Here is a 16,419-nt window from a genome sequence, read left to right on the forward strand (position 1 = left end):
GCTCATACTGTATTATAAGTTGATTAATTTATCCTGCTTGTCTTAATTATTGTGTTTTTCAACAGATCCATATTACTAATCTGACATGACCAAGTAAATCACTATAGAACAATAAATTTGTTTTAGTTGTTTGGTGCAGTTTGGAGTCAGTGTGTGCACATATTATGCAAAGTCGCATTCCAAATATTCATTTTACATTTTAATTATTGGAATTCATTGTATAGAAACATGAGAAACCATGTTTCAATGTATGAGAAACCATTTGTTACATAGCATTACTCATTGAGAGTTAAATGGCCTGGAAGGTTTATAGATACTGTCAGTTGTCAGTGAGGAAAAGAGCTAGCTAGCATCCTCCAGTAGCTGGAAAAGAGTCTTGCAAATTAGACTGACGGATCCCTCATTGAGGAAATGAACAGCTGACCAAAAGTTCATTTTTGGGTTTGGAAATACTGATTAAAAACAAACAACCCTATCCATCTGTGTTTCCAATTCTTTACCTTTTGGGGGCTTACTTTCTTGTTTTTCAGTTAACTGAAAAACTGCTTCATCGTAATTTATGTCAAAACATTGATTTATTGATTTTGACTTATGTGGTTCCACAAGCTTCAACCCAATTTTGATTGCCAAGTAGCTTTCTAAAGCTTACATTTCAATTAGACATCTTAACTAAGTATATCTCTAATATTCACCCAAAGCATACACCTTTGCTTGATAACTGAGTACTAATACACTTGATTCAAAGCGAACACGTGTGAATGTTCACTATGCAGTGAGTTGCGCGTGCTGCCTGTGGTGTTAGAGTAGCATGTTTATCTGCGAGAGCAGACATGCCAGTCATGTGATTCCTTCTCCTGCAGTGGAAGATAAATCTTCAAATGAAAAAGGTCAAAAATAAATATAACCTTTATGCTGTTTTGTTTTATTTAAATACATCTCTTCAAAAAACCATTTGTTATTTTGAGCAAGTTTTTCTTATGCTTCTGTTAAAAAGAAAGTATTGTGATCAAAGGACCAGCCCAAATATTCCCCAAAACTTGGAAACTGTAAGCATTTTGTTCTGCCGCACAGTTCCTTTTGGTTTAGATGATGGCAAGAACCGTACCTTGCCACCCGCAATGAAAACATTTTTTTTTTTTTTTTTTTTTTTTTGCTTGTGAATGGGTTAAGCTTTTAAGTTTTTCATTTGGTTTTAAGCCGTGACTCTGATATAGAAGGTTGATATGACTGTGGTTTGAATAACATTTGATTTTGACCTGTTCTTGCGGGTTGCGATGGCATAAGAAACTTGACTCAGCAGCGCTGTAATTAGCCCGGCCCCGTGTTTTTGAAACAGGATTGTGTTACCTGGATTGCATTAGTGTGGCTTCTATTGTTGCCGCCTTGCATCTGTCCCAGTAGGGTACTTAAAACCTTTTCTTGGCTGGGGTAGTTCAAACAATTTAGGCAAAATAAGTATGCACTTTATACTGTTGGTGGCTTTAGAGATATTGCTCATGACATTTATCCTTTTCATTTTTTTTTCTTTTTGGTTTGACAAAGTAGAAAACAGTGTGTAACCAACGTTGGTCCCTTAAGAGAGGAGTATTTTAAAAACGGCTGAAACCCAGTGTATCTGCAGAAATCTCAACATATGTTTATTTGCTGGCGATTGCCACTGTCTCCCATGAACTGTCTTTTCAAGCAGTGATGCCAGCTGATATGCAAAACCCCATTTAGCTATTTTTATTTGCATCTGAGTTTTCAGAATTTATTTGTCCTTGAGTCTGCCAAAGGTTTTAAAAGCTCCAGTCCTGTCTATGCTGATAGGCGAAACTTTCATTTTTAACAACGAGAGAAGAAAATAACAACAAGAAAAGAACTTACACAAGGAAGGGCAAAATAGAAAAGATTTTTCAATTCCATGATATTGCTGCAAAGGAAAAAAAAAAATGACGGCAACCGTGTTTGAATTTCATAGTTTCCAATTTGATTCTATATTACCGATTGCATAATATCTGCGTTACGTGCTTAGGGTTTGATTTGCTTTCAGATTTATGGATGTGAATCCCTGCATATTTTGCAAAAATAGGTTATGGCGCCTGCATTCAGTAGCAACAGTAACTGTTTTTACAAGATGCATACAATGTGCAATTATAGAGCTGAAGATACAGGCAATCACTGTGTTAGAATTTAGCATAGTTTTAACACGAAGTCACCTTTTGGGCACCAATAATTTTTAGCTCCCTTTGCTTGTCCTTCGGATTTTGGAAGAACACTGCTATTTTTATCAGTCAAAAGACTTTTAGCAGTGGTTATTCAGGAAAACTATTTATAGGATAGATAGAAGAGGTTTTCTGGTCATACGGTAGTGGTGCAGGGTAAGCTATTTCTGTGTTAAATTTTGGCTGTATTATTCGCTGCTAGTGACTTGGGGACATCAGCTTGGCATATTTCATCAGAAAAGTGGAATTAACAAAATCAGCAGTTGCATATCGATTTAGAAAATGGGTTTCTACTTCCTTCTTTTATCATAGCATGCAACCAAGTAAGAAAAATATGACCCAAATTCTTTCTACATTTGTGAAAATTTGTCAAGTCATTTCAGAAAAGTTGAGAGGACAATTTCTGTAAATGTAGAAGGTATGCATGTAAAGTTGACTGCTAGGTTGTATTCCTGCCCGATGCCAAATGGCTTGATTAAGAATTATAAAGACCAGGCTGTGCCCAATGATCCAGATATGCAGGCTGTGTAGACATGGAAAAAGTCAAATGCATTATGTTTAATAACTGATGACCAGGAACTAATAACAGCAAATTTCATTATCATTGAGGTAAACGGCTATGTGTGGTAATTATTGTTAAAGTAAAAAGTAAAAACTGACTTGCTGTTATTAAATTAAGGTGGAGATTGATTTAACATATTCGCACAGTAACTCATATTTGAATTTAAAAGGTTTGCAATAAAATTCGTGTTTAGAAATTGAATAAATTGTAGTTTTATTACCACATTGCATATCCTTGTGTCCTAACCTTTTTCCTTGGAGTTATCTTAGTTCAATAAATAAAACCTCATTAGACTATTCCCATTTCAACGAGTTTATTAAATTTTGCAGGAGTAATTAGCATAAGCTGTGCTAATTTTTCTGGAAGACTAATGAGGGAGGTTCTTAATTAGGTTTACTTTGTAAGAATCAGAAAAGATGATAATGACAAAAGTCACATAGGGTAGTCTGAATTGGGAACCCAGTTTTTCTGAATCTAAAAAAAAAATCTTCCATTTTCTATGTGGAAACTTCTTTATAAATACTTGGACTGAATATCTGAAGTATGCAGACTGTTACTCTGTATCTACTTAGAATTACCAGCCATTCTTGATTTGCTTCACAAAACTCTTTATTTTCCTATCCTTGACTCACTAAAGTATCTTTGAGCAATGACATGGATGGATACAGATGGTATTACAAAAACATTTCTTTCTCCAAATTATACTATAGGATTCCTTTCACACAGAGCCCCGAAGTTTCCGGCCAGATTTGTTTTGCTCATTTCCGGTAGGGCAGAGTAGGGTACAGCTCAATATTTGTTTGTTTGGTTTTTCAATTTAGGATCAGTGTGATTGATGAAATAGACTAAGTAAAGGGAGAAAAGAAGTCCTCAATTCTTCATGTCCTTGTACTGTGGATCCTGAGCAGTTAACAAGTGGAATTTTCTCTTTTAATAAATAGAAATAATAAAGGGTGACATCCTCCCTCAAATTATGTTTTCCTGTCTCCTGAGAATTTAGACATAATCCTTCTGAGATATAATGTGGCTTGAGTAACCTGCAAGTTCTGAGTTCTTCATAGCCAGTATTAAAAACATGGATTTTTAAAGCCTGTTGACTAATACAACTCTAAAAATTTTGCATTTGCTTACTATAACTTTAACAGATTTGTCTTTCTTTTCCATTTATGAGATCCCTGTATCTGTGTTTGAGATGTAAGCCTTGTGATGCAACATTTTTAAAAATACATGAATTTTATAACATGAGAAACCTAGCTTGTTTAGAATTACTGCTCTTCAGGCCACACTTACCCGAGGATGTCCCAAAAAGCAATAAAAGCATGCATCTGTCTTTTCCAGGATGTCTAAAGATTTTCCACATCTAGATCACTTTCACTTAGGTAACACAAGTTGGGTTTGTGTTATGATTATTGTCTGAAAGAGAATATTCAGGAGTAAAAATAATAGAATGCTTACTTTACCTGTTAAATTGACATGACATACATCACATGAACAGCTTAATCATGTAAGGGTTTTTCAGGGAAAAAAATTTATTTAAGACCCATTCTCAACTAAAAGGCACAAATGCTGCGATTCTGTGACTGAACTTTTTAGAAAAGTCCAGTGTTGTCTTATCAACATCTAATATCCTGATTAAATTGGCCCAATGTATTTATATAAGATAGATGTTCATCTGTATAATAGGAAGACAATGGTAAAACTTTAGAATTACCATAGAGTAGGGTGGGGCATATAATAAAGTCTTCAACTATATGAACATAACATATACTTTTATTAAAGTTGCAAATGAGGCTTTTTTTGTCAGTTTCATTTCATTGATCTTTCAACTCTTATTATTTTGGTCTCTACCCAGTGTTTAGAAGGGCCAACCACTAAACATAATCACACTGTAAGGTACACAAACCGCTGTCTGGAGTGTGAACAACCAGGGTGCAAATGCATTTCTTGGAGTTCTGATAAGCCTTAATACCATCTGATTTCCTAACCTTGATTGCTCGGTAAAAATAAAAGAAGGAGGAATTCACCCCTTAAAATTGCCTCAGGCAGGATAATTGCTGTCTTCTCGGTTGGATTGAGAGGTTTGCATTTTTCCAAAAGTGAAAAGCCAGTGTCGACATTGAGCATGAATTTATGGTTGTTTATTAACCCTAGTGTATTTAAACATTTGTTTTCTCAGTGGGAATTCCTATGTGATTATTAGCGATGAGGCTTATGTGAGAGAGTATCATTCTAAATTTTATCACATATCAGATAATACCATTCTGAATATGAGATGAGCCCTGTACATTTGTGTGCAGTTTACTACCATGATAAGAAAATAACGAATACAATAAGCTAATAGCAGTCTGTATTCCATTTGCTATCAGCTATTCCCAAATACACAGCCAGGATACATTAAAATGCATTTCAAATATGCTGACAATATATCATAATGCAAAGTACTTTTACATGGTATAATACTACTGCAGACACTGTATAATGAACAACAGTGGTTTTCCTGTAAAGGAAATAATGGCAGCAACTTCCAAGAAATGTATTTAACGAAGCTTCAGAGAATCAGCAGTGTATGTGTGACTGGCCCGGGTGTCTGCTCGTGGTGTGGGTTTTTATCCCATGTCATCATAACTTTGCTTTTGTAACAGTTTTGGAAAAATACAGAAATGCAGTACAAACTCCCCGGTGTGTCATCTAGCAACTTTGTGTAGTCAGTTTGTGATGAGAATATATCACTATATTAAATATGCTTTTGCTTTTCTAAAAGAAGTTACTTAGAATGGGAAAAAAACCCACCCCTCCCCAAGTGCAAACTCTCCATTGATAAATTCCCCTCTCTCCTCCCTACTGCCAGCACCTGACCAAAGTCTCTAACAAAAATTGACCAGATTTTAAAAACTCCATTTAGAGTTTCCTTCATATAAAGAAATGGTATTTTAGTCATTTTAATTTGCATGGGGCATTAGCTGAAATAGACTACTAATTTTTCATTCTCTCCTATCCCCTGTCCCATCCTTCCTTTTATAAACCGTGTAACTATATCCTGTCCTGGACAATATAAAAGTGACCTAAATACTCCAATTGCAATCAATGAAATATGGTGAACAGTACAGGTTTGTTTTTGGTTGCTTACTGCCTTTAAAGGTGTGGGTAGATGAAGATAAATCTCCCTTGAAAACTCTCCAGTTACAAGCCTTTGTCCAGAAGCAAATGAAGGTTTTAACGTTACAGTACTTATTGTAATAGAATTTTAATTGCCTTAATCCTGCTAAAGTGTGAAGCTGAGTGTGTGTGTGTGTGTGTGTGTGTGTGTGTGTGTGTGTGTGTGTTCTTCATGGGGAGGGGAATCAAGCCAAAAAAAACCCCCTGCATATTTTCAACGGGGGGGGGGGGTGGGGGGTGGGGGGTGGGGTCACATATGGTAAATGATGCAAACTTAATGAACCTGATTCTGGGAAAAGAATGCCACTGGCGTTTCATCCGTGCAATATATACTCCACTTTCAGTGGGAACAGAGTGGTCTTTGCTGTGCTTTGGGGATTTTTATTTTTGAAGGTGAAGTGCTTCGTTTCAGTTCCAAACTTGCCTGCGAACCCTACTTTGGAAAGACTTAACTAGACAAGCTGGCAAATTATATAGCTTGATCCCACACAATAACCTCCAAAATGGCACTCGGTAACTATACCATCCTGCTAACTGTTTGAGGCACAATAGTTTTGTAATATAATATAAAGTAATAGTGTTAGCCAACACATCTTTAATAAGATATTGTTCGTGCCTTTGCCATATGCTACAGAGCAGCCTCTCACTCGGTGGGCCTTTTGATTCCTCTCAATAAGATTATTTCAAATACTCTAATCCTGAATCATTGACATGAATACAAAAGCCTAGTGACATCTAATAGATGCCTCTTAGCTTTGCTTTTCCTCTTGTTCCTTTCCTTTTTCTTCTCTTTTTACCTGACAAAAAGCTTATAGACACTTGGGCTCTGTCTCTCAGTAGCAGCATGGGGGGCTCCTCATGAAGTATAAAGGAGGAAAAAGGACTGACAGAGGCCCGATAAGCTACAGAGTGAAGGACCATAGATTAAAAGTAAATGCCAGTAAATCCTACCCTGTACACTTACTTGTTCTTTTATTGTTTTCTTTAACACTTTCAGTGCCAGGGCAGGGAAAAAAGAGAAAATAATAATCAAATTGCACATTGCATTTTTAACCAGGACGTGGTCACTGTACATCCCGTGTAGAGTTTTCTCAGATTTTGGTTCATGTAAAGTTTGTAGTGGTTAAAAAAAAAATGCTTCTTGCACATTTGCTGCTCTACTGACCAAATATTGATACTATGTGTGTGGGGAGGTGGGTGAGTAGATCAGAAGAGCCCTGCTACAGGGTGTGAACACTCATGACCTGGCATTTCAGGATTCAAAGAACTTTTTCTTGTCTTTCTTAATCAATGAATTGGAAATTAGCAAAGGGAAATGTTGGGATGTTTTGCTCCATGGTATTACCTGCTTCGTTTTCTTATGGTCTCTGTCCCTGCTAGTGTCCTGAATATGCTGCCTGAACGGGACAGTGCTCTCCACTCAGGCTGACAACTTTTTTGATGGTCAGATGTTGTTTTCTCCTCCGTCTTTCCAGAACAACCATGATTTGACTAATGCTTTCCTCCCACCCCCACTTTATCTGAATATCAGGCAATCATGCTATTTGCAATTTATTTATTATTGTTCAATAGAACAATAATTTTCTATTTTTTTAAAAAAATTTTTTTTTTCAACGTTTATTTATTTTTGGGACAGAGAGACAGAGCATGAACGGGGGAGGGGCAGAGAGAGAGGGAGACACAGAATCGGAAACAGGCTCCAGGCTCTGAGCCATCAGCCCAGAGCCCGACGCGGGGCTTGAACTCACGGACCGCGAGATCGTGACCTGGCTGAAGTTGGACGCTCAACCGACTGCGCCACCCAGGCGCCCCAATAATTTTCTATTTTTAACATGCTTCTCTTTTATTAGTATTCTGATCTGTTAGTAATGTCTTAAAACACCATTTTTAGTGTCTTGACTGCAATATGGGTTGATGTTTCCTAACAGAATGGAAAGTAAGTTTGAAGAACTTTGGCCCTGCATCAGGTTTAGTTACTCTCACACCTACTCTCTCTCTCTCTCTCTTTACAAAGACAATATCAAAGGTGTGTAAAATGAGAAATCTTTTTGCTATTTATTAGAAAGTTCTTTAGAAAAGATAGTTGGTTATCTTTGACACTATTATAAGCAGTATTGAAAACCCATGATTCTCTATACAATCTTGGTGTTTTCTTAAATCCAGATGACAATCTCAGATGAATGCTGTACATCTCAAAATATCTTTAAAAAACAGAGTCCTTCTTTCTGTGGCTGTAGGAGTGGGGGTGTCCAATTCTGGATGTTCATATATTCTCCGAAAGACCTGCATCTGAATCCTGGCCTATGAGCACCTTAACACAATACGAATAACATCTTTGACCATTATGAGTTATAGTCACTATATCTGAATGGTACTTGAAAGTTTCAGAGATCTTTATGGTATAATATTTCAGAGAATTCTTTTCATACAAATGTGAGGGTACCCATTAACTCCATTTTACAGTGGGTAATCTGAGGCACATAGCTTAAGGAAATTAGTGAGAAAGCAAGTGATTAGAATCCCATCTCTTAGCTCTCAGCTTGATTTTTTCCCCCTCCTCAATTGCCCGGTAAAAAAAAAAAAAAAAAACCGAAAAAACTGTTTTCAGTATTTCATGTAGTGTCACTTATGTTTCTTGGTATCCACAATTTATCTTTCCTATGTATTAATTTAAACCTTTGTATCTAAACAATATTTCTTAGTAGATCTGGCACTTAGCTTTTGGGATTAAAATAATAATAATATGACATGTAAATTGTTGAATCTGTTGCTGGCCCAATATTTGAGTTCTCATGCCCTCATCTATTTTGATGAGTAAACCATTGCGTGTTTTATTGAGAACAAACAGACACTCATCCAAGAGAAATCTGGGACAAGGCAGAGTATGATGGAAAAGGCATAGATTTAGATTAGCTGAGGCTCAGATCCCCTCACTGCTACTTACCGATACCTGAGCCTCAGGGGGTTCAGTTTTCCCACCTTTAAAATGGGAAAAGTCATTTCAAGTTTGAAGACTTGTGAGGGTTAAAATATCTAGCACAGGGCTTGGCACATATTAGGTGCTTTGAAGTCAGGTAGCTCTTGAAGTTTGAACATAATATATTCTGTGTGGATTGCTATTCTTAATGTGATGATTGCCATGAGACTTTTCAAAATTTTTATTTGTTTAAGTAATCTCTACACCCAAATGGGGCTCAAAGGCTACCCTCCGATCAAGAGTCACATGGTCTTCCGACTGAGCCAGACAGGCACCCCACCATGGGACTTTCTTACAAGCAGAATTACCTTACTGAAGCTTATCGTGGTAACTAAGTCCCCTTGGATGAGGACTCATTCATTTTTTTTCTTTCCACAAATATTTATTGAGCCTCTACTCTCCGCCAGTCACTGCTTTTCAGGGTTGGGGCTCTACGGAGAAGACACATGTTGTTCCTGCCCTCCTGGAGCTCTCAGCACCTCAGAGTTGGGAAAAAAAAAAAAAAACCAGTGATTTGGAATGTGAAGTGTAAACAAAGAATTTATTGATTTTTTTTTTAAATAGAAGACTGCTATTTTAGATGAGGATTATGATGCAGAGAAAAAATATCCCTGGGTGGAAGTTGCCTTTTACCTTTTACTCAGTGCTGTTGAACTTGGGCTTTGTTGCCATCTCCAAAACAGTCTACACATTGGTTGTGGTGTCAGACCACCTTGGATCAAATCTCAGCCCTGCCAGTGTTAACCTTGGGGCTGCCGGCGGATCGTTTAACTTTCCTAAGCCTCGGTTTCTTCATCCGTAAGACCGGAATAAGGGGACCCACTAGTTCCTTCTTTATAGGGTTGTGGTGAGGACTAAGTAGATAATACGTGGAGAGTACTTAGCACAATACCTGGCACATAAATCATATTCAATAGAGGATGGATGTTATTTTTAAAATAAGGGCTGGAATGAAGAGATCTCTAAGATTTTTTCCAGCTATGAAATTCTAATTTTAGTTCCCTCTGGTATTGCTGAGGCAGGTGAACTCTTTAGGAGGTAGTCTGTAAGCCCCAGAGGACAGTGATACCCATGTGTTGGTCTCTGCTGTATCCCCAGCACTCAGCTCAGTGCCTCACTGCTGTGCACTAAGTGCTTGGGGTATGTTTTTATGAAGTGAAGAAAAGGATGAAAGGAGCTAGAAAGGCAGTTGTTGAAGCTGGTGGTCTCATCTCTCTGCATAAAGACAGGCTTGTTATAACTACACAATAAAGTGAAAATGCACTGCCATGAAAGAATGATGAGAAACAGAAAATGTAAGATAAAATATTAAATTTGTTACACTTAAAAATGTTAATCTTCACACGATTACCATGCAAATCCCCTCATTGCCTAACTATTTAATTGATGAAGTAAATCACAGAGCAGACATGTAAGTGAAAAACCCTGCTGTTGACATTCTCACAAAGCACATTTTCAAGAATATATTCTGTTAACTACTATGTCTGTTACACATGATAACGTGCATTTAAAACACACACACGGAGCATCTTTTGCAAACAAGGGGATTTCAGAGAGTTTGGGGGGAAAGCTTTATTTTTGTATGTCAACCTTTGTTGTTCCCATTATTATATAAAATGTGAAATCAGCATTAGGGTAACATGTTTCAGCAGTATCTTTGTTTTATATAATGTTAGAAGACTTAAGAATTCACCGTTTTTTTTTCAGGCAGGTATAATTGACATGTTAGTCCAGTGACTGAAGGGTTAATGAATTCTCTCCCCTCCCCCCCTTCCCCTCTCTCCCTCCTCCAACCCCCTTGTCCCCCACCTCAATCCCATCATGTGCCTGGTTGACTCTGAAAGAAGGGGCTTGAAGTTGCCCACAGGGCATCCCTTTTCCCAGCCTTCTCCAAGGCCACCTGGGCAGACGGGAGCTTGCCTCCTGTCCTTAGGACACAAAATCCAATCAGGCAGCACGTCTGCTGGTCTCTCTGACCTGCTAGCTGGGAAGAGGGAAGAGAAGCAGAGGCCACTCACATTTGATAGGCTGCATCGTTGTGGCTTTAGGGGGCTCCTGCATCTACTGGAGAAAGGAAGTTCTCCCCTATTTTCAAGATAAGGTACCATTCATGAGAGCACTGTGCTGAACTAATCAGGTTAATTGAGAGACCCCTAGTCGTCCTCATTGAGCCCATCTCTCCTTCCTGGTAGAGGCAGATAGTGCAGACAGACAGATTACTCGTATTTTAGTTTTCCCCCCAAAGCCCATGAAATCTGCAGGCGTGCAGGGACTGTGGGTTCAGCTGGATGTCATTCAGGCTATGTGAGCATGGGCTCTTCTTGAACAGCATAGCATTAAACAGAACAAAATGAAAACAAAAAACAAGCTCTCCTCGAGATTGAGAGGAATGCCTTGAAATGTCTGATTTCTTCTTGTTCTTCTTTTTTAATGTCGAAACAATCTCAGATCAATCTGGGTGACTTTTGAAGAATCCAGATGGATTCCTCTCTGGCTATCTTATTTAGGGTTGAAACTTAAAAAAAAAATCTCATCATGATGTGTCATCAGTGATAGGGAGTTTCTTGGGGTGTGTTTCGATTCTTGTATCCAAGCTGGACACTGGGGGCTGTGGCCCTGACTAATGGCATCTCGGGCCTCCCCTTGGAGCAGCCCAGTGGAGAAGAAAATAGAGCCAATTCAAGTGAATTCTGTGAAGGGTGGGGGTTCCTTCTCTCTCTTCCCCACTCCGAATGATTTGTCATAGTTTAATTTTAAACACTATCATTGACTATTCTTTCTTTTGACCCACCTCGGCCACCCCCCCGCCTTTTTTTCATGGAAGTTCCAGGAATGACTTTAATTATCTCCACAATCAAATTCTCATTGCTGCCTCTGTGAAAGTGTGTAGTCATAGATTGCAGGGATTATTTTCTTTAGCACTTGGGGATAGAGAAACCGGTTGTTTCAAAATGAGAACCAGCTGGTTCCACAGAGCCCTTATTTAATGGGGAGCCACTTTGTACACAAACCTTCACTCAGGTCGGTCATTACGCCAAGCCCCAAATCAGCAATGTTTGGTCTATCACCCTTTATTAAATGTCTAGTGAGGAGTGATTTTGCCGATATGATAATAATAATTAAAAAAAAACCCAACACACCCTGCATCTTTAATTTTGCCTCTGCTGAACACTTGGAATTAGAAAAAGCATATCTCAAACTTCTTCCTATGGTAATTATATTGCAGATCGAGTTTACCACTGAGCTCTCATAGATGGCTGGTGTGTGTGTGTGTGTGTCTGTGTGTGTGTGTGTGTGTGGCTCTAACCCTCTCTAAATCTAGAAAATAAAATTAAGCTCATCTTTCAACATAATCTTTTATCTGACAAGCACAGTAGATAGATGAAAGGTAGATAGCCAAGTTGTGGGTCCCATTAATAGAACCAATTGGAGGGCAGAGATAACCACTATTATCAAACATCTTTTATGCCATCCTGTAAAATAAGAATGAGGGTGATACACCATATATATTTTGCTGTCTTTCTAGCTTGTAGAAATTGGTTTGTTGTCATACCATGTTAATCTCTAGCAGCACCAAATTCAATTTGAAATGAGGAAAGTACTTTCACTAGTTGACTGTACAAAACACTTTTGAAGCATGCAAAGAACGAGAAAAGCATAAAAGACATAAAATCACAGTAGATATCCACTTATGAGAATGATTTGTTTTTAGACTGGGGTTGCATTTTTATAAGATAAACTAATTTGAGGGCTGCAACATTTCTTAAATCAGGGTTTGAAGGATTAAAAAAAAAGAGCAGCTTCGTAAAGATTTTTAAAAATCTACTTTAACAAAATTTTGTCTTACAAATGTGAGAGATTATTTTGTATTATTAATAAAAATACCTGGCTAATTAAAAATATTTCTTACATTGACATCAGCACAACAAAATTGTTTGAAGAAATGGGAAATATTTAGATATTTATTCTCACAGGGAGTGTGATCAGTAAGCTAAGCCCCGGTAAATATGCTTTTACTTGTTTTATTTTTAGAATTTCTGTATTGAAACACGGTTTGGGTAAAATCCTATCTAACGATTTTTTGTTTATTTGTTTACCAAGTACTCTGATTATGTAATGTCTCTTTAGTTCAAACTGTAATTCTATTGTATATTTGCTATATCTGTATTTAAGGAAAATTCTGTGGGTTTTTTAATATAAAAAACAAATAACTGTTATATTTCCAGTCACTCAAATTTGAACCGAATTTTACTTCCTGTTTCAAAGGTCAAGGCAGGCTGACCTCAACAGCAGTGTGGAGGCTGCTGAATTATTCATATCATTGACTTTGTGTCAGCTTCCACATTTGTGGAGAGGGATGTTTTATTCATTTATCTCATTTAGGGTTCTTCTCTGCACCTGTTTCTACCATTAAGTACCCTGTAATTTGCATTTGATGCTAATTTAGTTTCATATCAGCCTGGTCCCCCCTTGTTAATTTAATTTTCTAAGACCCTTTTCATTACAGTAGAACTGTTTTCCTCTTTAAAGCAAACATCTATACAAGTAATTGTATAAACTGCCTTTTAAATAATATCTTTTAGAAGATTCCATCGTTTAATTCCTTAATTCCTATAATTAGCTACGGTTTGATTAATGTTTCAAAGGGTTAAATTAAAATGCAGAATTGCTCAAATGCATACTTGAATAATTTCTTATATACAGCAGTGTTAGCATTTTGGTACTCTTCCTGATAATTCTCAGAACAGTATGTCTTAACAGCAGTAATTTTCTTTATTTAGAGTGCAGTTTAGTTTACTAATAGTAGTTTCTTTCAAATCATGGTGCTTTCAACATTACTTGTGAGACGTTAGATTTTTCTTTCATCAAATTGCTGATAGACAGTGGCTTAAAAATGTTTCTGCAACATTAATCATGACGTACCCAAGATAATAAGGGCAGAATTAGGCCTGATTCTTTGATGTATCATGGAAGTTTGGTATTCTGAATATCAGGAAACCGTGTCACGTTATATGTCTTTGTATTTCTGTCTGCTGCTCCGAGTAGACTGCCTGGGTATTCCTCAGTTTCCCACACATAGTGGTTGTAGCAAGCTTTTGTTTGTATACCTATGAGTACTCGCTGGGCTTCAGTTACCACCGAGATTTTGCAGAAATTAGGAGTAAAGTTGTGTGAGGAGGTCCGACTGAAATGGGGGCTTACCCTGGTAGGAGTAGCTGTGCCCTTAGACTGTTCCCTGGGGATTAGGAGGTCATGAGAACTAGCAACTCCTATAAACCAGGTATGCAGCCTCCTGATTGTGGGGGAAAGAACTCTCCCTCAGTGCTTTCCCTGTAATTGTTTGGAAGGTTTTTGACACAAACAGGTCAGTATTTCTTACAGGCTCCCTTAGAGGTGGGGATTTAAAACAGGGGTATGGATTATGAATTCAAGTTCTACGGTACATGGGAATGACAGAAAAGGGAAGGTTGTGGCAGTGACTGAATGTTACTAAGAGGTTAGTCCAAGCTCTACAGTGACCCTTCTTTCCACTGGGTTGGATGAGTTTTATCTGTTGCTCATGTTCTCTGGGGATACCAAATGGTGCAGTCGCTTTAGGTTTCCAGAAGGATTTCAGGCCTATTGAAACTGGAATTCGAAGGTGGCTTCTCTTGTTCTTTCAGTTATAAATGATTCCGGGGGCCTCCCACAAACAACTTTTCAATTGTGGAAAAGTGAAAGGGAATCTCGATTTTCTAGCAGACAGCTTCATCTGTCTGGTTTCGAGACAGGGCCGTGGGTGGACTGCGAACTTCCCACACGCCCCCTTTAGCAGGGGACTTCTCTGGTATGCCCCATCACAGTGAATTTTTCACATCCCATGGTTTATTAAGCTAGCTTTGTGCTTCTGCTGGTGGATCTAAAACAACATGAGAGCTTTCAGTGGGATCTTTATTCATTAACAGAACATTCACTTACTGACCCTCTCTTCTCCCCACTTAGATACTCTTTGTAGCTTGGGCAAGTCTGAGTTCCACCAGAAAAGTCTCCCTGGGGTTTGATTAAACAGCCGTATTTAAAAACAATAAGGAATATTTGCAGAGCTTTTAAGAATTCAGCTTTTAAGAATGCAGGTAAAGTTTTTCCACCCAAACCTAGCTGGTGCTTAGAATTCTCCTGTTAGAGTCTCATTCCTTTAACTAAGAGCCTTTGATCTTTTCTAAAGACATACATAACTTTGGGAAGGCTAACACTTTAATTCTATCACTCATCTACCTCTTTGAGGGAATGAAATAAAGATTTTACAGTGTTCAGCTCTTTTGGCATGTAGAGAGCTCTTTGACCTACATTGCTTTAGTTTCCATGACAGCAACACTGTGAGATAGGTAGGGGTTTTTGTACCCATTTCACAGATACGGAGAATGTAAAGTTTAGCTTCATAAAAGTAATAACCTGGCCAGGTCTCAAGGGAAGGTTTTCAGAAGAATCTAAGTTCTTGTAGGAATGACCAAGTTTCCCTTTGAACTGAAGAGACTCTCAGAGATTACAGTCTAGTCCCTTCATTTTACAGATGAGAAAGGTGAAGCCAGTAACATTGCCCAAAGATCTAATTAGCCTCAGAACCAGGACCTTAAGCCAAGTCCCTGGCTCTGATTCCAGTGGCTTTTCTGCTACTACTCTGGCCATCTGGGTCCTGCTTTGCTCTTCATTTCACCTTGTGTGAGATCAGCCTCAGGGAAGGGTAGAACTTGTATTTTCTGGATTTGGGTCTAGGGAAACCCGTGAGCTCTGTATCTCCAACAACACCCAGAATGGTACACCGAACATACAAGGAGCATGTGTTAAATCGCTTCTAAGAAATTAGAACAGTCCTGGGGAATGGGAAGCTACAGAATGTCGCGTTCATAAAATATTACTTTATTTTTCGAAGCTTACGTATTTCATTCATTTGCAACTGTGCTTATTTATGCTATGTCATAACATTGCACAAAATTGCAATTGTTGTTTATATTTGTCAGAATATTTCATCAATAGTCACATTTCAGTAGGAATTTTATAAAAGTTCTTCTATTCTAGACATCTCATCATGAATGGTTGTCTCTGACTATTATCTATCCCTGAAAGGCACTGACATATGTAAATATTGAACTTGGCAATTTTCAAAATAAGTCCTAAATTTAACAATTGTCTTATATTTAAACTTAAACAAATTCAACAAACTGTCCTTTCCAGAAATAATAATAAAGGAAATGAGGTATTGTTGTAAGATCAAATTCTGAAGAAATCGTAGTGGAAGGGGGGGAAAAGTACATCGAACTTCCCTCTACTCAGAACTGCCTTTGTGTCACATGTTGCCTGAGAAGGTTTGTCATACCTTTTGAATTGCCAAGGACGGGCAGAAGTCATGGGCATGGTGCTGAGAGAAATTAGTAGTCCCTGGCATAGTCTCCAGTGAACTGAAGGAATGTGATTCCGATAGGCAAAGGAGCATTCACAAAGGATGCTGGAGTGGATAATCAGCAGCTTCCATACTTTTTCAG

At 38.0% G+C, this 16,419-nt stretch overlaps 1 protein-coding gene across 11 annotated transcripts in view; it reads left to right on the forward strand.

The window, feature by feature from the left end:
- Positions 1-16,419, forward strand: part of EBF1 (EBF transcription factor 1) — a 388,691-nt gene that overhangs the window by 25,105 nt on the left and 347,167 nt on the right. The window lies entirely within an intron of this gene.

This window comes from Leopardus geoffroyi, chromosome A1, assembly GCF_018350155.1.
Source record: "Leopardus geoffroyi isolate Oge1 chromosome A1, O.geoffroyi_Oge1_pat1.0, whole genome shotgun sequence".
In the NCBI taxonomy this organism is placed as follows: domain Eukaryota; kingdom Metazoa; phylum Chordata; class Mammalia; order Carnivora; family Felidae; genus Leopardus; species Leopardus geoffroyi.